Genomic DNA, 25591 nt, shown 5'->3' with positions numbered 1-25591 from the left:
TTTTGTCATTTTGCCCAGTCTGGTCTCAAACTCCTGGGCCCAAACGATTTGCCCACCTCATCCCTTTGCTTTATATGTGTGTCTTTACAGGTGAAGTGAATTTCTTGTAGGCAGTATATAGTTAAGTCATTTTTTAAATCTGTTCAGCCACGCTATATCTTTTAATTGGGGAATTTAATCTATTTACACTCAAGGTTATTATTGATAGGTAAGGATTTACTCCTGTCATTTTGTTATTTTTGGGTTGTTTTGTAGATCTTTCATTCCTTTTTTCCTCTCTTATTGTTTATCTTTGTGACTTGATGGTTTCCTGTAGTGATAAGGTTTGATTCCTTTCTTTTTCTCATTTATGTACCTGCTCTACTAGTGAGTTTACATTTTTGTGTATTTTAATAATGGTAGTTATTATCATTTTGTTTCTCAATGTAGGACTCCCTTAAGTATTTCTTGTAAGGCTGTTGTAGTGCAATAAATTTCTTCAGTTTTTGCTTGTCTAGGAACATATTTCTCCCGCATTTTTGAAAAACAGCTTTGCTGGCAGTTGTTTTTTTTTTCTTTCAGCACTTTGAATATGTTATCCCATTCTCACCTAGCCTATTAGTTTGATTCTAAAAAAACTTGCTGTTAGTCTAATGGAAATTTCCTTATATGTGTGACTTGACACTTATGTCTTGCTGTTTTTTAAATCTTCGCTTTGTGTTTGACTTTTGACAGTTTGAGTATTCTGTGCCTTGGCAAGGACCTTTATGGGATTCAATCTATTTGGTACCTTTTGAGCTTCATAGATCTGGATGTCTATATATCTGACAATACTTGGGAAGTTTTTAGCTATTATTTCATTACATATGTTTTGCTATGCTTCTTCCCATCTCCTCCCTTCTGGAACTGCCATAATGTGAACAATTTGTTTGCTTATTGGTGTCCAGTAAGTACCAAGCCTTTCTTCTTCATTCTTTTAATTCTTTTTTTTTTCTTTTTGTCTAACTGGTTTATTACAAAAGAGCTTTCCTCAAATTCAGAGATTTTTTTTCTTCTGTTTGGTCTAGTCTATGAGGAAGCTCTTGGTTGTATTTGTTATTTCATTCATTTAATTATTTAGTTCCATGATTTGTTTGATTGTTTTTTATGATCTCTACTTCTTTGTTGGACTTCTCATTCTGATCATGAATTGTCTTCCTGATTTTGTTGAATTGTCTATCTGTATTCTCTTTCAGTTTCCTTAGGATCATTAATTTAAATTCCTTTGCAGGAATTTCATAGATTTCATTTTCTTGAAATCTATGAAATTACCAGAGAATTAATGTGTTCCTTTGGAAGTGTCATATTTTCTTATTTTTTCATATATTATATGTCCCAATGTTAATAGGTACATCTGGAGGAACAGTCACCACTTCCAATTTTATGGAGCAGCTTTCAGAGGAAAAGATTTTTTTCCTGTAGATGGGTCCCATAATGTCGGTTGTATACACTCAGGTGTTTTGGCTTTGGTTCTGGACGAGTGCGGTAGTATAGTCTCCATGTGATTGCTTCGGTTGTAATCAACAGCAGGAATGTCTACAAGTGCCTTAGTGGCCTAGATTATGGGTGTTTGTGGAGGCAGTGGTGTGGCTTTGCTTGGGGCAGGGCTGCTGAGAGGGCCAGTTATCAGGTCCTAGGGTGGCACATGCTGGACATAGTGGCTTTGCCAGTTGCAGGGGCAATGATGGCAGAGGCAGCAGGCACTGGATGTGTCAATCCTTAGTCACCAGGGAGTACACATGTACTTGATGGCTTGGGCACTTGTGGGGGCAGGGTCACCAGTGGCAGCAGGTGCTGGGCCAGCTGGTCCTCAGTCATCGGGGAGCATGTATGGTGTATGGTGGCTCCAGGACTGGGAAGGCAAAGTCACTAGTGGCAGTGGGCACCAGGTGGGCTGGTCCTATGTCCTTGGAGGAACCACTTATATACCACTTTAGTATGTGTCTCAGTTTTACCTATCTATGCCATGCCTGTCTAGTGTTCAGGGTACTGCTGCAACAATTGACTTAGTGTAGACACAACCTTATTCTGTCTTCCTTTATGCCGTGCTGCACACTTCTCACCTGTTACCCTAGAATTTCTGTATTGATTTCAAGGAACAAATGCTACAGTACCCTACTTGCCACTTATATGTGCATTCCCTATAAGTGACAGGGGTTACCACATGGGGTGAGTCTTTGACATTGTTTTCTATCCACCAACTCCATACTTTCAGGGCTAGGTACCAAAGGACATTTTCATAGGTATACACCTCTACCCCTGCATCTTCTGTTACATTGCCAGGTAGACTGTTAAAGTAGGCACATTAGTAATGCTGGAAGCTACTCCCACACTGATATAGTTTACTATACACTGTAATGACCATAAACTACATAAATATACCCAACTAAATGATTTGCCAATTCAACTTCCTCTTAGGTAGATCCCCAAAACACCTCCAATGTCACCAAACTCAAGGGTAAATATAAAGGAAGAGAAGTATATTAGTTAGGGTTCTCCAGAGAAGCCCGTGTGTGTGTGTGTGTGTGTGTGTGTGTGTGTGTGTGTAGAGAGTATGAGAGATTGTAAGTGCTTATGTAGTGATGGAGGTCACGTGATTATGTGTCATGTGATTGTGGAGGCTCTAAAGTTCCAATGTCTGCTTTCTGAAAGCTGGTGATTCAAAAAAAGACAATAATGTAGTTCCAATTCAAGTCTGAAGCCTGAGAACCGTGAGCACTTATACGGTAAGTTCCACTTCGAGGGCAGGGGAACACTGGTGTGCCAGCTCAAGCAGTCAGTCAGAGAGAATTCTCCTTTGCTCTACCTTTTATAAGCCCTCAATGGACTGGATGATGCCCACTTATATTGAGGAGGGCCAGCTGCTTTACTCAGTCCACCAATTTAAATGCTAAATACTCTGGAAACACACACACAGACACACCTAGATATAATACTTAACCAGATGATGTGGTTTGGCTCTATGTCCCCACCCAAATCTCATCTTGTAGCTTCCATAATTCCCATGTGTTGTGGGAGGGACCTGGTGGGAGATGGCTGAATCATGGGGGCAGGTCTTTCCCATGCTCTTCTTATGATATTGGATGGGTCTCACAAGATCTGATGGCTTCTGCACAAGTTCTCTTCTCTTGTCTGCCACCATGTGAGATGTGCCTTTCACCTTCCACCATGATTATGAGGCCTCCCCAGATATGTAGAACTGTAAGTCCAATAAACCTCTTTCTTTTGTAAATTGCCCAGTCTCAGGTATATCTTTATCAGCAGTGTGAAAACGGACTAATACACCAGATATCTGGCCACCCCATGGCCCTGTCAAGTTGACACGTAAAATTAACCCTCACAAGTCCATTTTCTTATCAGCTTGACATCCATGCATATTTCCTTAAACCATACTTAATTGCCAAATAAAGATAATTTAAAAGGCATAACTCCACCTAACATGATACAACAATCCTATATATAGCCAAAACCTCACTGACACTTCCCCAGGAGTGGAGTTAAAGCCCTTGAGTAATTTGAGTAATGTTTATTCTTCTTTTTGACATCTCATAACTTAAATACTATGATGAAATATTAACAATATTTAGATACTGTTAAATAAAGCCAATACATCCTAGTTATAAATATGTGTATATGTATAAATATGTATTAAACATAGACTTTTTCTTTTTCTCTTAATCCCTTGTCATATAACAAAATAAAAAGGAAATGCTCATGACAATTACCGTCTTCCTTTCTGTAACTAATTACATGGTCATAGGTTTTTGTTGTTGCTGCTGTTGTTGTTGTTGTTTTGAGACGGGGTCTCGCTCTCTCACCCAGGTTGGCGTGCAGTGGTGCATCTTGGCTCACTGCAAGCTCCACCTCCCGGGTTCACGCCATTCTCCTGTCTCAGCCTCCCCAGTACCTGGGACTACAGGAGTACGCTGCCACACCCAGTTAATTTTTTGTATTTTTAGTAGAGACAAGGTTTCGCCGTGTTAGCCAGGATGGTCTCGATCTCCTGACCTCGTGATCCACCCGCCTCAGCCTCCCAAAGTATTGGGATTACAGGCGTGAGCCACTGCGCCCGGCCGGTCATATGTATCTTTAACTACATTTTTCTGCTACCATTTGCCTTTAGAAAAAATCTTCGCTGGTCATGGTTGTTTACCTGGTAGTAAAGAACTCAGTGTTCATTTATGCTGCTAACAGATTGCACATTCAGCAGTTGCCATAACCAGTCAGCCTTGGTGAGTTGAAGTGCATGTTGCTGGGCCCATGCATACCTTCCATCCCTGCCACCATGGTGAATTTGTCCATGAGTCCACTGGACAATGGCAGGGGTATCCGGGGAAAAAAACTGACTAGTATCCACAGAATGGGTCATTCTATCCATTTGATTATTAGAATCCTCTTTTGCTAGTGCTAAAGAACCCAAACTTTCATTCCTGAAGGGTCTGGGCCATTAGTAGTTCAGTTAAATTAGGTTGTTATAGTTTTTCATTGACCTTAATCATAGGGCATGGTAATACTACAAAATTCCCTGAGGGATCTCCTGTATTCCACACATAGTCTTCCCTATCTCCTTTGTGGAGTAGTAGTCAAAGTTCTCCCTTGGTTAGTTAGGATCAATCACCCTAGCCAGCATAGTAACTGCCTTTTTTGCCTGTTGATTCAGAGGCATGAGAAGTGCCAATGTGGCCACGTGACATTCTTAACTTCCAGGTCAATGGAATCATTGTTGTGCCTTTTCTGGGAGCATGCCTCTCTTTGGAACTAGAACTCCTAGGCCAATAGGGCCTAAGGTCATAGAAACAGGAGGCAAAATTTTGCTAATGTGTCATTAGGGATAATAGTATGTGGTGTTATTCCCATTTCCACCCATTGCTTCTGGGACCCACAAATCTTGGCTAAGGGAAAAAGAGCACTATATATTGGATGTTGATTCAGAGAATATACATCCTTCATATACAGCCTTCTAGAGAAACTTGTCTCAGTTTTGCAAGGTATTGCCATTAGCTGGTGCTGGAAATGAGTGTCCAAAAGATCATTCCATTGTTCTGTCAAGCTAAATGCTTTAGGATGGTGGATAACATGGTAAGACCAGTGAACTGCGTGAGCACAGAACCATTGCAATACTTCATTTGTTGTGAAGTGAGTTCCTTGATTAAAAACAATGCAGTGTGAAATACCACGACAGCAGATAAGGCGTTTTGTGAGTTCACAGATAGTAATTTGACAGAAGCATTGCATGCAGAGAAGGCAAATCTGTATCCTGTCAGAGTCTATTCCAATAAGAACTAAATGCTGCTCTTTTACGCTGGAAGTGGTCCAATGTCATTAACCTGCCACCAGGTAGCTAACTGATCACTCCAGGAATTGCTGCCATATCAAGTACTCAGTGTTCATTTATGCTGCTAGCAGATTGGACATTCAGCAGTGGCCACAACCGGGTCACCCTTGGTGAGTTGAAATTCATGTTGCTGAGCCCATGCATACCCTCCATCCTTGCCACCATAGTCAATTTATCCATGAGTCCATTGGAAAATGGCAGGGGTGGCTGGGAAAAAAGACTTAACTGGTATCCACAAAATGGGTCATTGTGTCCATTTGCTTATTAAAATCCTCTTTTGCCTAGGTCACCCTTCGATGAGCATTCACATGAGACACAAATATCTTCATGTTGTTTGCACAATGTTGAGATGACTATCTACAAATCTCTTCCCCCAAATTTTCTTGCCACCAATTTTCCAATCATGTTCCTCACAACCCCCTGATCATCCAGCAAAACTATTGGCCACAGCCTATAAATCAGCATATAATCACACGTCGGGCCACTTCCTCCAAGTGAACAACTTGGTGCACTGCTTGATGTTCTTCCCACAGGGAGGATTTCCCTTCACTGTCCATCACGGATATCTCAGGGAAGGGTTGTAGTGCTGCAGCTGTCCACTTCCAGGTAGTGCCTGCATATCATGCAGAACCATATGTAAACAGGGCCTAATTCTTTTCTTCTTCTGTCAGTTAATAATAGGATACTACTCTCTGCAAGGTCATAGGTGCAGGCTGGAAGACAGAAAGGAGTGTAACCGGAGTAGGAACTATGGGCATTTGGGCCACTTTGTCAGGTAACTTACTTGTGCCTTTAGGGCCTGCTCAGGTCCAATCAATATATACCAGTTCCATTTGATAATGAAATGTTGCTGTGCATGCCTTACTTTATGGCTTGGTAGGTGAGATAACACCCAGTTTTTGATGGACACTTCAGATCACATAGTAGTTCGATAACTTGGCCCATAGTTAAGCATTTAATCTCTACTAAGGCCAGACAGCAGACCAAAAGTGATTTCTCAAAAGAAGAGTGGTTATCTGAGAATGATGGCAGGGCCTTGCTCCGAAATCCTAAAGTACTGAGCTGCAATTTATCTATAAGGGTCTGCCAAAGACTTCAAACAACGTCCCTATCTTCCACCAACACTTCAAACACATTGGATCTGCTGGATCATATGGCCCAAGTGCCAGAGAAACTTGCAAAATAGCCTGGATCTATTGCAGAATCTTGTTTTGTTCTGGCCCCACTCAAAACTTGCAGCTTTCCAGCTCACCCAGGAGTAACACCTGAATGAGAAATATGTTGCCTCCAAAATACAAAGAGTCCCACTAGAGGAGGAGGTGCCACATACTTTTAAACAACCAGATTGCACAAGAACTCACTATTGTGATGACAGAACCAAGACGGAGATGGTGTTAAACCATGAGAAACCGCCCCCATGATCCAATCACCCCCTACCAGGTGCCACCTCCAGCCTTGAAGATTACAATTTCACCTGAAATTTGGATGGGGACACAGATCCATATCATATCACTCTCCCTTTCCAATCAATGCTCTGACTTTAACAACAGACACTCTACAAGGCTGGGAGTTCAAATTGTCTTGTAATTCAGCCAGTCACAGGATAGAGGTTCTGGGTTTGATTTTCAATAATCTCAGCCCTGCCAATACAGGAGATAAGGCTGTCCTTTGGGGCACATATGGAAGCTTTCAGGTCATTTATGCAGTACTTGAGCTGGTAATTCAAATGCCTGACCTCATCCTTTTCTTTCCCCAGTTTGTCTAGTGACATTAGAAGCAATCAGCCAATCTCATTATACTCATTAGTTTGCCAAAAATATTCAAAAGTAGCACATACACAGTCACCAAAACCCTTGCATTTTATAAGTAGTTGATTAGGAGTATCCAATGGTGATATTTTAGGTATCTTTATTGCTAGACCTTGTTATGAACTATCAGTTCTCTCTTTACTTCTGGAAATAAAGTTATTAGCACCTTTAAATCTAATCAGATTAGACAGCCAATTTGAGAAATCCTCAAACTAATTTACAAAATCCATTTTTTAAAATTCTGTTCCTCTAAAAACACTCTCAGTACCAAAATCTGTATTAGTTAGGGATCTCCAAAGGAGCAGAACCAACAGGACATACACACACATATATATAGGAATACATACAGACAAGTACCCCAAATATTCATAAGTATATATACACATACATATACAGAGAGAAAGAAAGAAAGAAAGAAAGAAAGAAAGAAAGAAAGAAAGAAAGAAAGAAAGAAAGAAAGAAAGAAAGAGAGAAAGAGAAAAGAAAGAAAGCTGGAAAGGAGTTATAAGGAGTTGGGTTGGTTCACACAATTATGGAGCCTGAGAAGTTTCAAGATCTTCAGTTGACAAGATGGAGACCCAGGAAAATTGTGTAGTTCCAGTCCAAAACCCAATAGGCTTAAGATCTATGAAGATCCAGTTCTTTAGTTTCATTCTGAAGGCAGGAAAAGACAGATGTTCCAGTCCAAGAAGTCATACCAAACTTTCCTTGCACTTGAGGAATGGTCAGACTTCTTTGTTCTATTCAGGACTTCAACTGATTAAATGAGGGCCACTTACATTAGGAAAAGCAATCTGCTTTACTCAGGCTACCAAGTCAAATGTTAATACCATCCACAAACCAGGCCAGCCACAGTGGCTCACACCTGTAATCACAATACTTTGGGAGGCCAAGGCAGAAGGATAACTTGAAGCCAGGAGTTTGATACCAATCTGGAAAACATAGTGAGACCCCATCTCTAAAAAAATAAAAATTAAATTAAAAATTTAAAATGTCAGCAACATCCTCATAGACATATCCAGAATAATGTTTGACAAAATATCTGGGTATCCCATGGCCCAGTCAAGTTGACACATAAAATTAATCATCAATGGAAGTCAAACCAGAATGACCTAGTGATCTTAATAAATTGCAGTTAACTTCTCTTACTTTTTCAAATATCATTTATACATATGACCATATGAGCATACTAAAAGGCCCATGCAAGTGAGAAGCCCAGTTTATTCATCAGTTTCAAAGCACTGGTAAGCCACCTAGATGGTGAACTTACATAAACGCATATCCCCAATACACGCTGTCAAAAGAAAGCACCACCACCACCACCAGACAGCACTTTACTCAGGTAAAGCAGTTTTGTCCAATATTCCCAATCCTTGGGATAGTCCATCCCAAGAATCATTGCTCTGGCCCCAGAGCCTACGACTGCTATATGCATGTGGATCATGGGAATGGATATTTGACTATTTTAACTGTTCTTCATGTTGTATAATCCATCAAAGCAATTCCCTCCATTCCACTTGAAATAAATAGCACCTCTTGAAGTTTTGGACAATACTATATTCTTTATCTTTATCAGAAAAAAATAGCAACAAAAGATAACTTCATTGTCCCTCGAGACTGTAACTGGTTGAATAATTTTCTGCTACACCATGGGATACATTTCAGTGCTTTCAACTGTTTAGTTAAGCCTTATTTTATTCTTAAAGCAAAATAATTCATCATTTTATATCTTTCTTTTTCAAGAAATAAGCGTATACTATTTCCACAGGATCAGTTACCACAGTACTTGAAGTTTTGGTTCCCAAGATGCAAAGTCCTATATGAATCAATACCAAGTACAGCACTAAACTAGGAAAGTCTTAACTTTCTGAAGGTTTCCAAGGGTCCTAACTAAACTCATGGAGGAAGTTGGGACAGGGATATGTTTTTTTATTTATATACCTTAAGGAGGACTAGAGGGAGATTTTTTCCTTGTTCTTTTTGTTTGTTTGTTTGTTTGTTTTTGAGACAGAGTCTCGATCTGTTACCAAGGCTGTAGTATAGTGCTGTGATCTTGGCTCGCTGCAGCCGCCACCTCCAGGCTCAAGTGATTCTCCTGCCTCAGCCTCCCCAGTAGCTGGGATTACAGACGTGCACCATCACTCCCAACTAATTTTTGTATTTTTAGTAGAGATGGGTTTTCACCATGTTGGCCAAGCTGGTCTTGAACTCTTGACCTCAGGTAATCCGCCTGCCTCGGCCTCCCAAAGTGCTGGGATTACAAGCGTAAACCACTGCACCTGGCCATTTTTTTTTCCTTTTAAATTTCACCGGATTGGCCGGGGGCGGTGGTTTACACCTATAATCCCAACACTTTGGGAGGCCGAGCTAGGCGGATTGCTTGACTCGAGGAGTTCTAGACCAGCCCAGGCAACATGACAAAAACCCTTCTGCAAAAAATTAGCCAGGTGTAGTGGTGTGTGCCTGTAGTCCCAGCTACACAAGAGGCTGAGGTGGGAAGATCACCTGAGCCCAGGAGGCAGAGGCTGCAGTGAGCCTCGATCATACCACTTTGCTCTAGCTTGGGCAACAGAGTGAGACACTGTCTCAAAAAAAAGAAAGAAAGAAAAATCCACTAGATGGAGATGTTGATGACCTAGTTATCCCAGGAGCTCTGTAAGAAAAGTCAAAAACTTGAATTGCAAAAAAAAAAAAAAAAAAAAAAACAAGCAAACAACAAACTCTGAATTGCTTTCTAACCCTCATATTCCCACTAGTAAGTGTGATCTAGAAAGCAATAAAAAAGGATTACAAGATAAAGTCTCTTGAGGAGATTCCAATCCAAGACACAAAATAATCTCTGTTTTAATCCTCTGTAATCTGTACAATAAAACCTTCTCCCTTTGTTAACAATGTTTTCATCCCAGAGGAAAGTACTACCTAGGGCATTGAAATATTGTCATCCTCTTTTTCCCTTTATGCTCCAGAATCTTAAGGAAAAAAAAAATTACAAATTGAATGTGTATGAATTGCAAAAAGAAGGGTAGAAGTGTAATATAATAAAGGTAGTATGTCAGACTCACATAGAGGCACCAAAAAATGAACTTTTTTTTTTGATGAAAAACTCTCAAAACTAGATTCCAATCTCTTTTCTCTTTCTCTAAGCTCTTCTAATTGGCTTGCCAAATTAACCAATGTTCTCCATTTTCTCTCTAAAATATGAGACTTAAGTCCAAGTACACTGAATAGTTTATATCATATTAATCCTGGTTAGTAGGCTATATTCCACTACATCCCCATACTTCTCTTTCCATTGGCTAGGCTGTATGCTTATCAATAATTACTTTTAGGTACATTTTCACTATTCTAATTGCTTTTTTGAGGTAAAAATTTTGTAAACTGATGAAGCATGTGTGAGAAAAGAAAGTTGTGTTTATAAAACTTAAGCTAAATGCTTTGATGAAGTCTAGGTAAAAGCAGTGGCTAAAAAATTTGCTGTCAAAGTAAATGTAGGTGAGACAAGCATAAAAGAATGGGGAAAAGCATTACAAATCTCAGTGAATATTATATTAAGATTGCAAGACAGAGTCTCACTGCTGCACAGGCTGGAACACAGTGGCTCGCTCTTGGCTCACTGCAACCTCTGCCTCCCTGGTTCAAGTTTTTCTCACGCCTTAGCCTCCTGAGTAGCTAGGATAACAAGTGTGCACCACTACAGCCGGCTAATTTTTTGTATTTCTAGTAGAGATAGGGGTTTCACTATGTTGGCCAGGCTGGTCTTGAACTCCTGGCCTCAAGTGATCCAACCGCCTCAGCCTCCCGAAGTCCTGGAATTACAGGCATGAGCCACTGCACCTGGCCTGCTTTACAAATATTTTTAAAGTTTTGTTCGGCTTTCAAGAAACCAAAACTAAAATTGTAGGCAATGCATCATGGTTATGATTGAATCAAAAAAGACAACTTAGAACATCAATAATTGTATCCACATTAAAAAAAAAAATTAAACAAGGCCTTAACCCAACTTCAAAATAGGGCTGTATGCATGTACACTTTCAGGTGTTAATCTAAAATAAAATGTTAATGTAACATTTGGAATGATTCCCCACTTTGACTTTTTAAACTATCTGTTAACAATTCTCAAGAGCCTTTCACTACACACCATTTACATGCTCATCCTCCAAATGTTATGTTCATTAATTTTTCAATGTCTACTTAATGAACTCTAAACTCTGTGGTCTAATAAATCCACACATTTTTACCTAACTCCATGTTCTATTTTTATTTTTTATTCATATACTTTATCTTTAGTCAATTAGACTCATTCTCTGAGCACATGCTTTAATTTTAAGTTCATGTTATACTATTTAGGAGAAGAAGGAAGGAAGGAAGGAACGAATGAAGGAAGGAAGGAAGGAAGGAAGGAAGGAAGGAAGGAAGGAAGGAAGGAAGGAAGGAAGGAAAGAAGGGAGGGAGGGAGGGAGGGAGGGAGGGACCTGGATGGGCCTTTGGAGAATAGGATGAGGAGGGTCCAGTTACAGTTTGAGGCAGCAGCAATGTCATCTCATCATGGGTGGGATAGTTGCAAAGTGAATTAGGAGAAACTAAAGGACTCTGGGCTGGGAAGGAAAAGACAGGACCCTCTATTAGTTGACCATCAGTTGAGTCCCAACCAAGAGGTTCTAGAACAACCAACTACATGATTTCAAAACAATTTCCAAAATAACAAATCTTGAAGACTTGAATCGCTTCACTTCTCACATTCCTGATTCAAGAGGGAATAGTTAATTTGATTATTTTTCCACTTTGGGCATTACTTTTCTGCCCCTAATTTTATTTTTTTATCCATATTATACAGTTTTCCTAAAAATCGACAGTGTCCCAAAGGAACTGAAAGCTTATGTCCATGCAAAAAAGCTGCACAGGGACATTTATAGCAGCTTTATTCATAATTGCCCAAACTTGGAAGCAACCAAGAAGTTCTCCAATAGGTGAATAGATAAATGAACTGTGGTACCTCCAAACAATGAAATAATGTTCAATGCTAAAAAGAAATGAGACATTAAGTTATGAAAAGACATGGAGGAAATTTAAATGCATATTACTAAGTGAAAGAAAAAAATCTGAAAAGTTACATGCTATTTGATTACAACTATGTAACATTCTGGAAAGGGCAAAACTATGGAGACAGTAAAAACATCAGTAGTTGCCAAGGGTTGAGGGGAGGGAAGGAGGAATAAGCAAAACACAGGATTTTTAGGACAGTGAAATATTCTATAGGATACTATAATAGTGGATATATGTCATTATACATTTGTTCAAACTTACAGAATGTACAACACCAAGAGTGAACCCCAATGTAAACTATGAATTTGGGGTGATAATGATGTCAAGGCAGGTCTGTCAGTTGTAAGAAATGTACCATGCTGGTGGGAGATATGGATAATGGCGGAGGCTGTGCACGTGGGGGCAGAGGGTACATGGGAAATTTTCGTATCTTACTCTCAGCTTTGCTTGAACCTAAAACTGCTTTTTTAAGAAGTCTTTTTTTTTTCAAATGACAGTGTTATAAAAATTTCTAAGCTAGAAAAGACCTTGAGTGATTATCTTCCATCTCCCTATTTTAGACAGCATCACAATAACATCATCCTAGGCAGATGAAGAGCTATTACTTTTCAAACCTCCAGAAGAGAAGATTCTACAACCTCCCAACGTTAACAACTCTCACTGTCAGGAAATGCTTCCATCTGTAATCTAAATCTCTCATGCTGCTGTTCAAATCAGTTTTCACTCTGCAGAGCTGAGTTGATATTGAGAACAGCTGGTCTTCAGTTTCTACGTAGAAATTCTTCATTTGTTACCACTGTAATGTAATGAGATTATATTTTCTGTGTAGCTTTGATTTAGTTTTTAGCTTACATCCTTGTCCAAGCTGATTAACCCCATTTCCCCAACCTACACAAAGAGTTCATTTGTACCCTTATCTGTACTCCCACATCACTTTGCAAGTATCTCTACTTTAGTATTATCACAACTTAGTGGAATTGTAGGTAGGTGTGACTATCCTCACACCTCCTTCTATCTTATTCGTGTGCCTATCTCTGTAACTGATATGTAATAGGCCCTCAATAAATGACTGCCAAATGAATGAATGAATGAAATAGCACCCAGATAAACCATTTTCTTCTGACTATTCAGCCATGGATGTGGGTATCCTCTGTCAGGTAAGTTTCTCTTGATAACAAGTAACAACAACTAACTCTACTAGTTTTGAAAAAAACAGAGAATGTACTGGAAGAATACTAGAATAGCTTACAGGATCAAAGGAAAACTGGATCAGAAAGGTTAGGAACTAGGGTGTTTGCTCTGCAGGAGGTTGTGGGCCTTCTTTCCAGCGTTTTACAATGTGTCTCAACCGCCAACGACTTTCAAATTATGCTGTTTCTCTTCTTGCAACACTTCCAGTACACAAAAGAGACAAACTGATTGGCCCAGCTTAGGTCAGGTGACAGACCTGAGCCAATTAGTCATGGTCCAGGGAATAAAGATAGCTAATGTAGACACAGCTATCAGGGCAAAGGTCATCAGAGGACATGTCTGCGCATGATGGCAGCTCCTCAGAAAAGGGGAACCCTGCATTGTAGAGCCACCTCAAGAGACGACTACTACAAACAAGCACTGAGCCCTTGAGCCCATTGTCATTGTTGAGTTTTGAGAGGACATCACAGAGTTAAATAAAAAAGGTAATTAAACATTTTTTCTCTCTTCTTCTTCTTTTTTTTTTTTTTTTTTTTGGTTCTGTTATCTTTAGGCCCTCTGGTACCAAAATTTAAGAAGATAAAAACCTATCTTACTTAGTTAAAATATAAATTTCCTTGGAACTAGACATTTAGAGATCAGTACTTGAGCTAGTGATAAATACTATCACAAGATTTACAGCACAAGGAAAACTCTTTCAGAAATTCAGTACATTTTACACGTCATTGAATTAGTAGCAGACACATGCCTAAGCTACTGAATCGCAAAAAGCAAGAAGATGGAGGTGTTGCATGGCCTAATACCCTGCCAATTGGCTCAGCATGCCTGCAGTATCCTGTCCTGAAGTTCCTCATGAGTACATATGCCAAGAAGACACTACAAAAGGAGAGGAGGAACAATTGGTCAGTTATGTAATAATAATACTTTGCAATGATTTAGAAGTTTTCAGTTTAATTCAAATCGTTTCACATCTCTTGTCTGATTTTGTAATTGAGTTAAACACCTACGATAGATTAAAATAGTCACAAAAGAAATTCTTTGCAGCTCTTTCCATGAAGAGGAGGAGTCAATTTTCCCACCCCATGAATGTGAGCTGATAGAGACTTGGTTTGGCTGAATGAAAGAAAATGACTGTGTGTGAATTCCAAGCCTAGGCCTTGAGAGACCTCATGAACAAGCAAATTAAAAAAAAAATAAGAAACCATGTGGAGACACTTACATTTGAAGGCGTTTGTTGCATTGAAGTAGATAATCTATACATCACCCAAATGCAGTGGCCCATTGCCTTTTATTTAGTTTGGCACAAAACTATAATCTTCTTTCAAAAAACTTTTGTTTGGCATCTCTATACATCTCTATCTATTCATCTATCTGTCTGTGAATCCCCCAAGTTTATAGGCAAAGCAAGCTTGGTTTCCTAACATTTTGGAAAAAAATTTACACTTAGAATTTGGCTAATCCAGAAATGCTATTCTCCAGGTTAAGACATTCAGGCAGTCTATAAAATCTTCCTAAATGTAAGATCATTTTCAAAATTCTTGCTATTTTTTTTTTTTGCGTCATTTACTGAGAGAATTAAACTTATGTTTTATGTGTTTCCAGTTCTGTTCTCCTGTGTGAGTTACCTGAAAGTTAACAGGGTAGTTATAATCTACGGGCCATCTCCCTGGATGTGGAGATTTGGCTGTGCTTCACTTCATCTTCTCTGACTTCCTGATTTGAAGATCTGTCACAGGCCCCTGCTGTGAGATCTTCTTTATTCTGTTTTCCTTTTATCTTTACCCAGAGACTACCAAGAATTCTTCTTTGTTCCTCCCATTTCCATAGTTACTTTGGTATTTGAATATCTTCCTATGCTTCATCCTGCTAGAGTTTACGGATGCTTGGTTTGAATATAGGATGAGAGCTGGGATACTTAATAATTAGCACAGAAGCCAGCCTAGAAATTCCCACAGCTGGCTGTATCATACGCCCCTCTGTACTCATTATTTTTACTATGGTTTTGGTAATATTACACTTCACAAAAACTAAACAAGCCACAGTTTCTTGACTAAAGGAAATCATATTCATCTTACATGACTCCCCCATTTAATTTATTTTTAATCTAATACAGTTATTGTTCTTATGTCAGTTTCCTGTTCTGATTTTCTTTTCTCCCATGATAATATTTGGTTTTCTATACCTCATTATTCTATTCCCCTTCCCCTAAATCTAGCATCTCTTTTTACTCTGAAAAAGGATTGTGATCATTCTGATAAACAGTGGGCAAAAAATCCTAAACCCTTTGGAATAAGAGTTAAAACATATTATTTTAAGAGATGTCTTCAGTCTATACGATTTCTCCAGGCACCAACACACCATAGAACCAGCTGCCTGTATTCACAGTCACTACCTGCCACTCTAAAAGAAACAATGATGCCCTGGAATGAAAGGAGGGAAGGGCTTCACGAGAAAACTGGGACACTATTGATGAAAAACATCAAAAAGAAATTCTTCTAATTCACTTTAAATGGAGTTTACATTAGAAAAAAATAAAGACAGTGGAGCATTTGATCCCATTCATCAAAAAGCACATACTGAGCACCTTGGTAATACAGGTTACATCTGCATGCCTCAATTTCCAGCGTGCTTACATAAATTATCTCATATGTGAGGTAGGTAGGCAGATAATCAATGAATTATTGTCTATGAAACACTTTAACTGAATACACAATATAAACATTAAGAAAAAAATATTTCTATTTTACACATAAGCAAATGGGGTCTCAAAGAAGCGGAGAGACCTGCCTAATCTGACAGGCCTGGTGTCTTGACTACCACAAAGCTTTGCATCACACTGCTTTTCTGTGAGTCTCCTATGTGCAAAGCAGAGAGGGATATGTGGAAACTTCTGATTTGAAAGGGTTTACAAATCAGTTATGGAGAAATGACATACACATAAAAGAATAACATGATGATGATAGTGAAGATGATGATGATAGTTGACACTTTTATGGTACTTATCCTGGGCTAGGCATTGTTATACATGCAGTGACCCATTTAATTCTCTTAGCAATCTTTCAAAATAGGCATCATGAGATAATTAAGGTACAGAGAGATTTAGTTACTTGCCCGAAGTCACCGCGATAGTGTGTGGTAGGATTGAAATCATTTGAAGTCAGCTGCCTGGCTCCAGGGGCTATGTTTGACTACTATACTCTACTGCCTTTCTGTAGAACAGGATATGGAATACATCCTATATTCATGATCTAATTAGTGTGCTAGAATGTCAGGGAGATTTATATTGGGAAAAAAAGACAAGCATTTGTCTCACCAAAAAACTAGTATAGAACAGAAATTTGGGGAAAGATTTATTTAACCAGAAGAAGCTAAGGAAATATGAAATGTAAAAAAGAAAAAGAAAATCTCTGCTCAGTGTTTTCAGGAACTACTCATGGAACCAGTGTGACTAAAAGAGAGGATTTGTGTGGTGGCATAATGGATATTAAGACTGGTGTGTTAAGTACGAATAAATTGTGACTTGTCTGCAATGAAAAGCTAAGTCTAGACTCAGTAATAAATAATGGGAAACCCCAAAGGCTAAAGTCCTCAAAAATTTGTTTTCCTGTGATAAACATATTAGGGAGAGGAAGGCATAAAACTGAGGAGAGCAGTTAAGCAATGATTGCACTGGTCCCTGTGGCATGAGGTCACGGGTGGCTTAGGCTAGAGTGACGTGGACGGGGAAGGGAAGGATAGCGAGGATATAACTGACATTACTCACTGAGGATTAACAGGACCTGGCGACTGACAGGGTGAGGAAAACAAGGGATTTCCAAGGTAACTCGAAGCTTCCAAGCTTGCATGAATAAGAAAATAACAATGCCATTTATAGAAACCGGGAGGTCCAGAAGGGAGCTGATTTGGAGACATTCAGATTTGAACATACTAAATTTAGGGTGACAGGATATCATCTAAGTTGAAAGGCTGAGAGTTAACAAATATTTATTGAACCCCTACATTGTATTAAGACAACGTACTAGAGCCTGGGGATACTGCTGTGACAAGACAAGGCCCCTCCCATCATGAAGCATGGAGTCAGGCAACTAGAGGATTACATAGATTAGAAGAAAGCCAATCTGCTAGACTTGGTGGCTAGAACCGGAATGGTGGTGTATATCCTCTCTCTCTCTCTCTGTTTCACTGGGGCTCTTTTTATATTTAACCTTCTAAGAGATTCAATTATTTATATTCAGTCTCTCACCCCGTTGAATGAATTACTATGCACAGTTGTTTTTCTTCACAGAGAATTAAAATAAAAAATGCTTATTTAGGAAACCTAAAGAGACAGGGAGGTATTCCAAGTCAAGCACTTGCTTGAGTTTGCTAACAATAGGAATTATCAAGTTCCCAGTCAAGAGACAGCATCAAAAAGAAGAAAAAAAAACTGCACAACAACCTATTTGCTGATGGGGAAGCCTCTGCTCCTCATACGCACATGCATCCCCTAGACTGATGACAACTATTTGCAGCTCATGCTTGTCCCTGTCATTGGGCCTGGAGCTTACTTAGTTTCAGAGTAGAGGAACCAGGGCCTCCACTGTTTTTAGTGTATAGGTGCCCAAGGGCTAGATATGGCCTACGGGCCTATTCTGTGTGGCCTATGTAAGATTCTTTCTTTGAGACAATACTTAAATTTCAGGTGTGGAATTCAGAGGTTACACATAAAACTCAAGATTTCCAGCTGCTCTTGAAAAATCAGAATGTATGTCAACATTGGATCTGCTTTTCTGCTGACAGTTTTGGGTTGGAGTTAAGTTAGAACTGCTCCCATGTAGACACAGTCCATACCCCTCATACAACAAATACTTGGTATACCTCACTCCTGATGTTCTCTGTATGGCTCCCATAGTATTTGAATTTGCAACCTCTCAAATGTGTAGTTCTCTAGGGAAGTTCAGCAAACGTGCTTGCCTGGCAAGAGATAGTAGACCAAAAAACTATAGCTGCATCCAACATATTAAGAGGAATAAAAAAATGAAGGCACTCTCCAATAACAAATAGGGGGCTCTTTCAGAAGAAAGATGCTTTGGTCATTAGCAAATGACACTCTGGGCATGTAATTTATATTTTCTGAAACTCAACTTCCTATTTTGTAAATTGAAACTAATAGGGATCCAGCAATCCCACTACTTGTTATGTACCCAAAGGAAACGAAATCAGTATATTGAAGGGATAGTTGCACTTCCATGTTCATTGCAGTATTATTTATAATAGCTAAGATAAGGAACAAGCCTAAGAAATATCTGTATTCCCATGTTCACTGAAGCATTGTTTATAATAACTAAAATAATCAGCCTAAATGTCCATCAACAGATGAATATACCAAAAAAATGTGGTACATATACACAATGTAATCCTATTCAGCCTTTTAAAAGAAGGAAATCCTGTCATTTGCCACAACATGGAAAAATAAACCTGGAGAACATTAAGTGAAATAAGCCAGGCAATCAGAGACAAATAGCATATGATCTCATATGTAGAATGTAAAAAAGTTGAAATCATAGAAGTAGACAGTATAATGGTGGTTACCAAAGGCTGGGGGTAGGGAGTAGTGGGGAAGATGTTAGTCAAAGGATATAAAATTTCAGTTAGACAGCAGGAATAAGTTCAGAAGATTTATTGTAAAATATGATGACTATAGTTAATAACAAAGTATTGTATTCTTGAAAATTGCTTAAAGGGTAGCTTTTAAGTGTTATCACCACACACACACAAAGAATGTGTGATGTAATGCATATGTTAATTAGCTTGATTTAGTCATTTCAATGTATACATATTTCAAAATGATGTTGTACATGATAAATACATAGTTTTTGTCAATTAAAATGTTTTTAAAAGAAACTTACAGGATTCCCCCCCAGCCTAAAAATTGCCATTAAATGAGATCATGCTACATTAAATCCTTACTACAGTGCCTGGCATTTATGATTGCTAAGTAAATAAAAATAATTGTTGTAATTGTAGGTATCCTTTTCAGAGACAATCACAAACTTCAGGTGCAAATGCAAGCTGGTTTTAATTTTTTGTTGTTGTTTGTTTGTTTTTGTTTGTTTTCGAGACTAAGTCTCACTCTGTCTCCCAGGCTGAAGTGCAGTAGTGCGATCTTGGCTCACTGCAACCTCTGCTTCCCGGGCTCAAGCAATTCTCTGCCTCAGCCTCCTGAGTAGCTGGGATTACAGGTACCTACCACCATGCCCAGCTAATTTTTGTATTTTTAGTAGAGACGGGGTTTCACCATCTTGTCCAGACTGGTCTTGAACTCCTGACCTTGTGATCTGCCCACCTTGACCTCTCAAAGTGCTGGGATTACAGGCGTGAGCCAATGGCTGCAAGCTGGTTTTTCTGTATACTTCACTCATGTGTGTCTATTGAGCACCTACTATAACTCCATGCAAGGCATTTGAAACACGTATAGAACAAACATACTTCATGTCCTTGATATGACCAGGGAACCTTGAGTCTCCCTGGTAAGAATTGAAAAGGTTAGAGAAAAGTGTATGAATAGGAGAAAAGAGTTTCTGAAGTCAACAGTACCATCTAAGAAGAAAAACTGGAAGTAAAAGTCTGGGAAGAGGCAAAGAAAATTCAAGACCAGAGTCAAGAAAAGAGTATAGGCCGGGCGCGGTGGCTCACACCTGTAATCCCAACACTTTGAGAGGCAGGGACAGGTGGATCACCTGAGGTTAGGCATTCAAGAACCAGCCAGGCCAACATGGTGAAACTCCGTCTCTACAAAAACACAAAAATTAGCTGCGCATGATGGCGGGTGCCTATAATCCCAGATACTCCGGAGACTGAGGCGAGAGAATCACTTGAATGTGGGAGGCAGAGGTTGCAGTGAGCTGAGATCATGCCATTGCACTCCAGCCTGGACAACAGAGCAAGACTCCATCTTGAAAAAGAAAAAGAAAGAAAAAAGTATATAGAAAGATATCACCAAAAGATGAAAGGCAAAGAGTAAGTCTCTTCCTATGTTGAATTTGGATACAATATTTCATCCTCCACAGAATAATGACCATCCACAAATAATGACTCTGTAACAAGTAACGCTTACACAGTACTTACTACACGCCACACAGTATTCCAGCTATTAATACTTTATACATATTAGTTCATATAATTTGCAGAACAACTTTTAAGATAGGTTCTTTTATTTAGCCTTTACAAGTGCATAAAAACTGGCTCATAGAAGTCAATAATTTGCCCAAAGTTATTCAACTAACAAATTGGTAGAGATAAGCTTTAAAACTAGGAATTCTGACTCCACAGTCAGTGTTTTTAAGCACTTTCAGATATGTACAAAGTAACTTGCAATTAGATCCTGGAAAAAAAGGTATTTTCATGGCTCACACCCTTCCAAAAAATGTAGTCTAACGTGCTCAACCCAGCATGCTATTTTCTCCAGATTCTAATGGAATCTGTCATTCCATGTTTTCTGATCGAACTTTTGCTTTGCTGTCAGAAAAGACTAAAATCAAATCATGGTTTTGAAGTACTGAGGAGGAAATAAACAGACATTGGGGCATGCCCAGGAGCAAGCACACTATTTCTGCTTTCCAGTGAGTGCTGAAATTCTAAGAGAGCTGAATTTGGAAAAGGAATGACTGACCATATCAATAACGTTTACGTCGGGCATGGTGGCAGGTGCCTGTAGTCCCAGCTACTCGAGAGGCTGAGATGGGAAGACTGTGTGAGCCCAGAAGTTTGAGTCCAGCCTGGGCAACACAGGGAGACCCCATTTCTAAAATAATAACAATAATGTGTAAAAAAATCAATGTGGTAGAATGGGATTTGGACTGCTGTCTCTCCTAGGGTAAGAACACTTCACTGAGTCAGAGAAGCAGGAGATTCCCAATGTCTTGACAAACTGTCTGAGTACTTGGCACAGTTCAATTACGTACCAAAAAAAAAAAAAAAAATCACAAATACAGAAAATGAAGTCAATAATGATACTAGAAATTTTTTTACTGGAGTACTTATTCTGTGTCAGGTGCAATTCCAAGTGCCTTCCAGGCAGTATCTCCTTTAACTTTATAACTCTGTGAGAGAGGTAGTAGTATTTTCATTTCATAAATGAAGAAACCAAGGCACAAAGGTCACACAGCTAATCAGCACTTTCCAGAATTTGAACTCAAGTAGCCTGGCTTAGAGCCCATTGTTAACCACAGCAACGTATTCCATTCAGGTAAACATGTAATCTTGATTTCTAAATATCTTTTGGCTAGGTTGATATTTTTATACAACTTAGAACATTTCTCAGGCCTTATTAAGGCCTGAATCAAAAAGCCTATGATCTTAACTGCAGAGGGGTTGATCTCCCTATTAACATTTCTCTCCTATTAACTCGGGATAGGCCTAAACTTTCAGGGTGATATATAATTTTAGGTTGAGTATAGATACAGATATAAATGTTGATGCTCGTTCCTAGACTGATTGAGAAAGAAATAATTGTATGAAATTTGAGTTGGTTACAGATGTGTCTTTACATTTATTTAGATTCATTAAGTAGTGGTTTTCTTTTCATGTTGGGTAAATTTTGTTATTTTAAGTGGCAAAATAAGATAGTAAGTCCATTAAATACTTTTTTTCTACCTACCAGAACAAAATTTGAATAGAATCTTCAACATGAAAAACTAAAATCTTTTCACTAAAGTCATATAACAGTTCACCACTAGATGGAGCAACTAAATTTTAAATTTTTTCGTTCACGGTAAACCTTCAAGCTTGTTTTGAATTTAGTCCTGATTTTAGGTCACTTATTTAACTGCTCCCTTTTCTTTTTCTTTATCAGATGTTTAGAAGCATATTATAATCTCTAATACAGAAAATGTAATAAAAACAATGCCACTATTAGTGCCTTGAATGCTTGTAAACAAAGTTTACTGAGACAAAAGGAACCTAAAAAAGATTGACCATAGGCAAATAAAAGTTCAGGAATTAAAGCAAAATAAAAAATTTTAACTTAAATGAATTTTAACATGTTTAACAATGATATTCACTGCTTTCCTGTCTGCAATCTACTATCTCACAATGTTACCCATCCAGTTAAACCAAGCAAAAAGACCTCTTACCTACCAGAACAAGTATCGCACAGTTTGTGAATATATAGCCTTGTGCACATATGATTTCATGCATGCACCAAACAATACAAGTCCTGGCTGAAAGACTCAGGATGATGTTTAATAGTGTGACACAAGAAACACAACAGTTTAGGCTTAGTGATTCCTGTGCAATTCAGGGAGTTTTTATAGATCATGTGTATTATTCTCTTTCCACTGGAAACCAAAGCAATCATTCATTCATTTAATAAGTATTTATTGAGAGACTTCTATGTGCTGAGCCTCATAATCTTCAGTCACTTTCATCACAGAGACAAAAGATATTGTCTCAGAATTAGTTCAAGGTTGATCATGCCCTGAAATTTGCAACCTTGCATAGGTCTGCTGGGGACCAACAAGGAGGAAGCATAGCTAGAATTAATAACTGCTGAAGCTTGTGAAAATCAGGATGATGAAAGAAAAGAATCTACACTGAACGAGGACAGAGATGTTTCCTTTATCCTCTATTGACTAAAGTTGACACCAGTTGCTATCCACAGAACATTAGAAATCAACATGAGAACCACACAGAACATTATTTAAAATTTATTCTGAGCATCACTGTATTTAATATAGCTACTTGCAAGTTATATGCTCATATTTCAGGCCAAGTCATTTTCATCTTTTTGTCACTATTATAAAGACTTAAATTAAATACTACTTTGTATAACATTAAAATTACTTGTCTAGGCCAGGCATGGTGGCTCACACCTGTAATCCCAGCACTTTGGGAGGCCAAGGCGGGTGGATCACGAGTTCAGGAGATCGAGACCATCCTGGCTAAAACAGTGAAACCCCGTCTCTACTAAAAATACAAAAACAAAATTAGCTGGGAGAGGTGGCGGGCGCGCCTGTAGTTCCAGCTACTCAGGAGGCTGAGGAAGGAGAATGGCGTGAACCCAGGAGGCAGAGCTTGCACTGAGCAGAGATCGTGCCACTGCTCTCCAGCCTGGGCAACAGAGCGAGACTCTCTTTCAAAACAAAAACAAACAAACAAAAAATTATTTGTCTAGACTGATAATTGGGGTCAAGATTCTGTTAATCAGAAGGACTGGTGAGGTGAGCAGCGTTTAAAAAAAAAAAAAAAAAAAAAAAAGAAGGTTCTTCATTAAAGCTTTTTCCTGCCTGAATGGGACAGCTACATTAATGCTCAAACGCTTTACTAATTAGGCTTTTTGGTTATGCACTCAAAGACTATGCAATTTTATCTTATTTATTTTTAAAAATTAATTATTACTTTTTTCTTTCAAGACAGAGAGTCTGTCTGTCACCCAGGCAGGAGTGCAGTGGCACAATCTTAGCTCACTGCAGCCTCCAACTCCTGGCCTCAAGTGATCCTTCTACCTTAGTCTCCTGAGTAGCTGTGACTACAAGTACATGCCACAACAGTTGGCTGAATTTGTATCTTATTTAGAGTTCAAAGGAGTTGACTGTCTGTTTTCCAAGTCCTTAGGAGATTCAAAACAACAAATGAGAAAGAGGATGACAATAACAGACATTTATTGAGCACCTATTATTTTCAGGGCATTGTTTTAAGCATTTTATTTCCCTTAATCTTCATAGCAACCTTATGACATAGGTACTATTATTTTCTGCCACTTCATACATGAGAAAACTGAAGAGCAGAAAGGTTAAGTAACTTGCCCACAGTTACATGGCTTTTTTTAAAATTTATTTATTATTATTATTATACTTTAAGTTCTAGGGTACATGTGCATAACGTGCAGGTTTGTTACATATGTATACTTGTGCCATGTTGGTGTGCTGTACCCATCAACTCATCAGCACCCATCAACTCGTCATTTACATCAGGTATAACTCCCAATGCAATTCCTCCCCCCTCCCCCCCTCCCCCCTCCCCATGATAGGCCCCGGTGTGTGATGTTCCCCTTCCCAAGTCCAAGTGATCTCATTGTTCAGTTCCCACCTATAAGTGAGAACATGCGGTGTTTGGTTTTCTGTTCTTGTGATAGTTTGCTAAGAATGATGGTTTCCAGCTGCATCCATGTCCCTACAAAGGACACAAACTCATCCTTTTTTATGGCTGCATAGTATTCCATGGTGTATATGTGCCACATTTTCTTAATCCAGTCTGACACTGATGGACATTTGGGTTGATTCCAAGTCTTTGCTACTGTGAATAGTGCCGCAATAAACATACGTGTGCATGTGTCTTTATGGCAGATCTGAGATTTCCACCCAAATAGCCTGGCTCCAGACTCACTATGAAAAACCACTACCTATACTATGAAGAAAGACTTAACTGGCAGACTCATAGACAGCAGCAAGAAATGATCATTACTAACCTGACAGCAAGGAAGAGATGAAACATGAAGAACAGCTAAAGGAATTCAAAGTGCACAGCAACCTAGGGTCATTTTAAACACCAGTAAATTGCTCTTTAAATACACGGTTTTCCAGATTTTCTAGGACAATTCATATTTTACATATTTCTATAACCCCTACAAAGACACTCAAAAATTTCCCGGTTTTTCTGTTTTCAACTCAGAAAATATAGTTATTACCCAAAGCTTACTCGGCATGTAGGACAGTCTAGCAATGATTACAATGCAGCTCAGATACTATGAGAGTCCATGTGTGAATCCAACTGCATCCTGGTAGGAAACATCATGGACTCCTAAGTTCTCTGAGAGTCATTTCTGTGCCTCTCCTCCCCAGACTAGGGACCCTGAGATAATAGCCCTGCTTTCTCCTAACAAGAGGCTGGAGTCTAAAGAGTACACGCAGATAGCCTCCACTAAGGGGAAGGCTTATAGAGAAGATACTATTATCTTGTTAAGATGGCAGGGCATGTGCCCCACCGGACCGGGTGAACTAGAGTTACTGGATTTGTGGGTATGCATAGCATACTAAGGAGTCAGTCCTCACAGACAGTAATGTGGCTTAGACCCGATCATATGTCTCAGAAGAGGAAAGGTAAAAGCTGTGAAAACACAGCCCCACTCCTATGAGACAAGCGGAAGCACGAGAACATTGGTATACTACTGTCTGGATTCACCGGGATCAATACCCTGAGCCAACTTTTCAGGGTGAGC

The 25591-nt window shown here is 39.0% G+C and overlaps 1 long non-coding RNA gene across 4 annotated transcripts in view; it reads right to left on the bottom strand.

Annotated features, from left to right (window-relative positions):
• Nucleotides 1-25591, bottom strand: part of LOC103224485 (uncharacterized) — a 173985-nt gene that overhangs the window by 122661 nt on the left and 25733 nt on the right. The window lies entirely within an intron of this gene.

This window comes from Chlorocebus sabaeus, chromosome 20 (genome assembly GCF_047675955.1).
Source record: "Chlorocebus sabaeus isolate Y175 chromosome 20, mChlSab1.0.hap1, whole genome shotgun sequence".
Taxonomy (NCBI): Eukaryota; Metazoa; Chordata; class Mammalia; order Primates; family Cercopithecidae; genus Chlorocebus; species Chlorocebus sabaeus.
The sequence above is the reverse complement of the archived record's forward strand: the minus strand, read 5'-3'. Positions and strand labels throughout refer to the sequence as shown.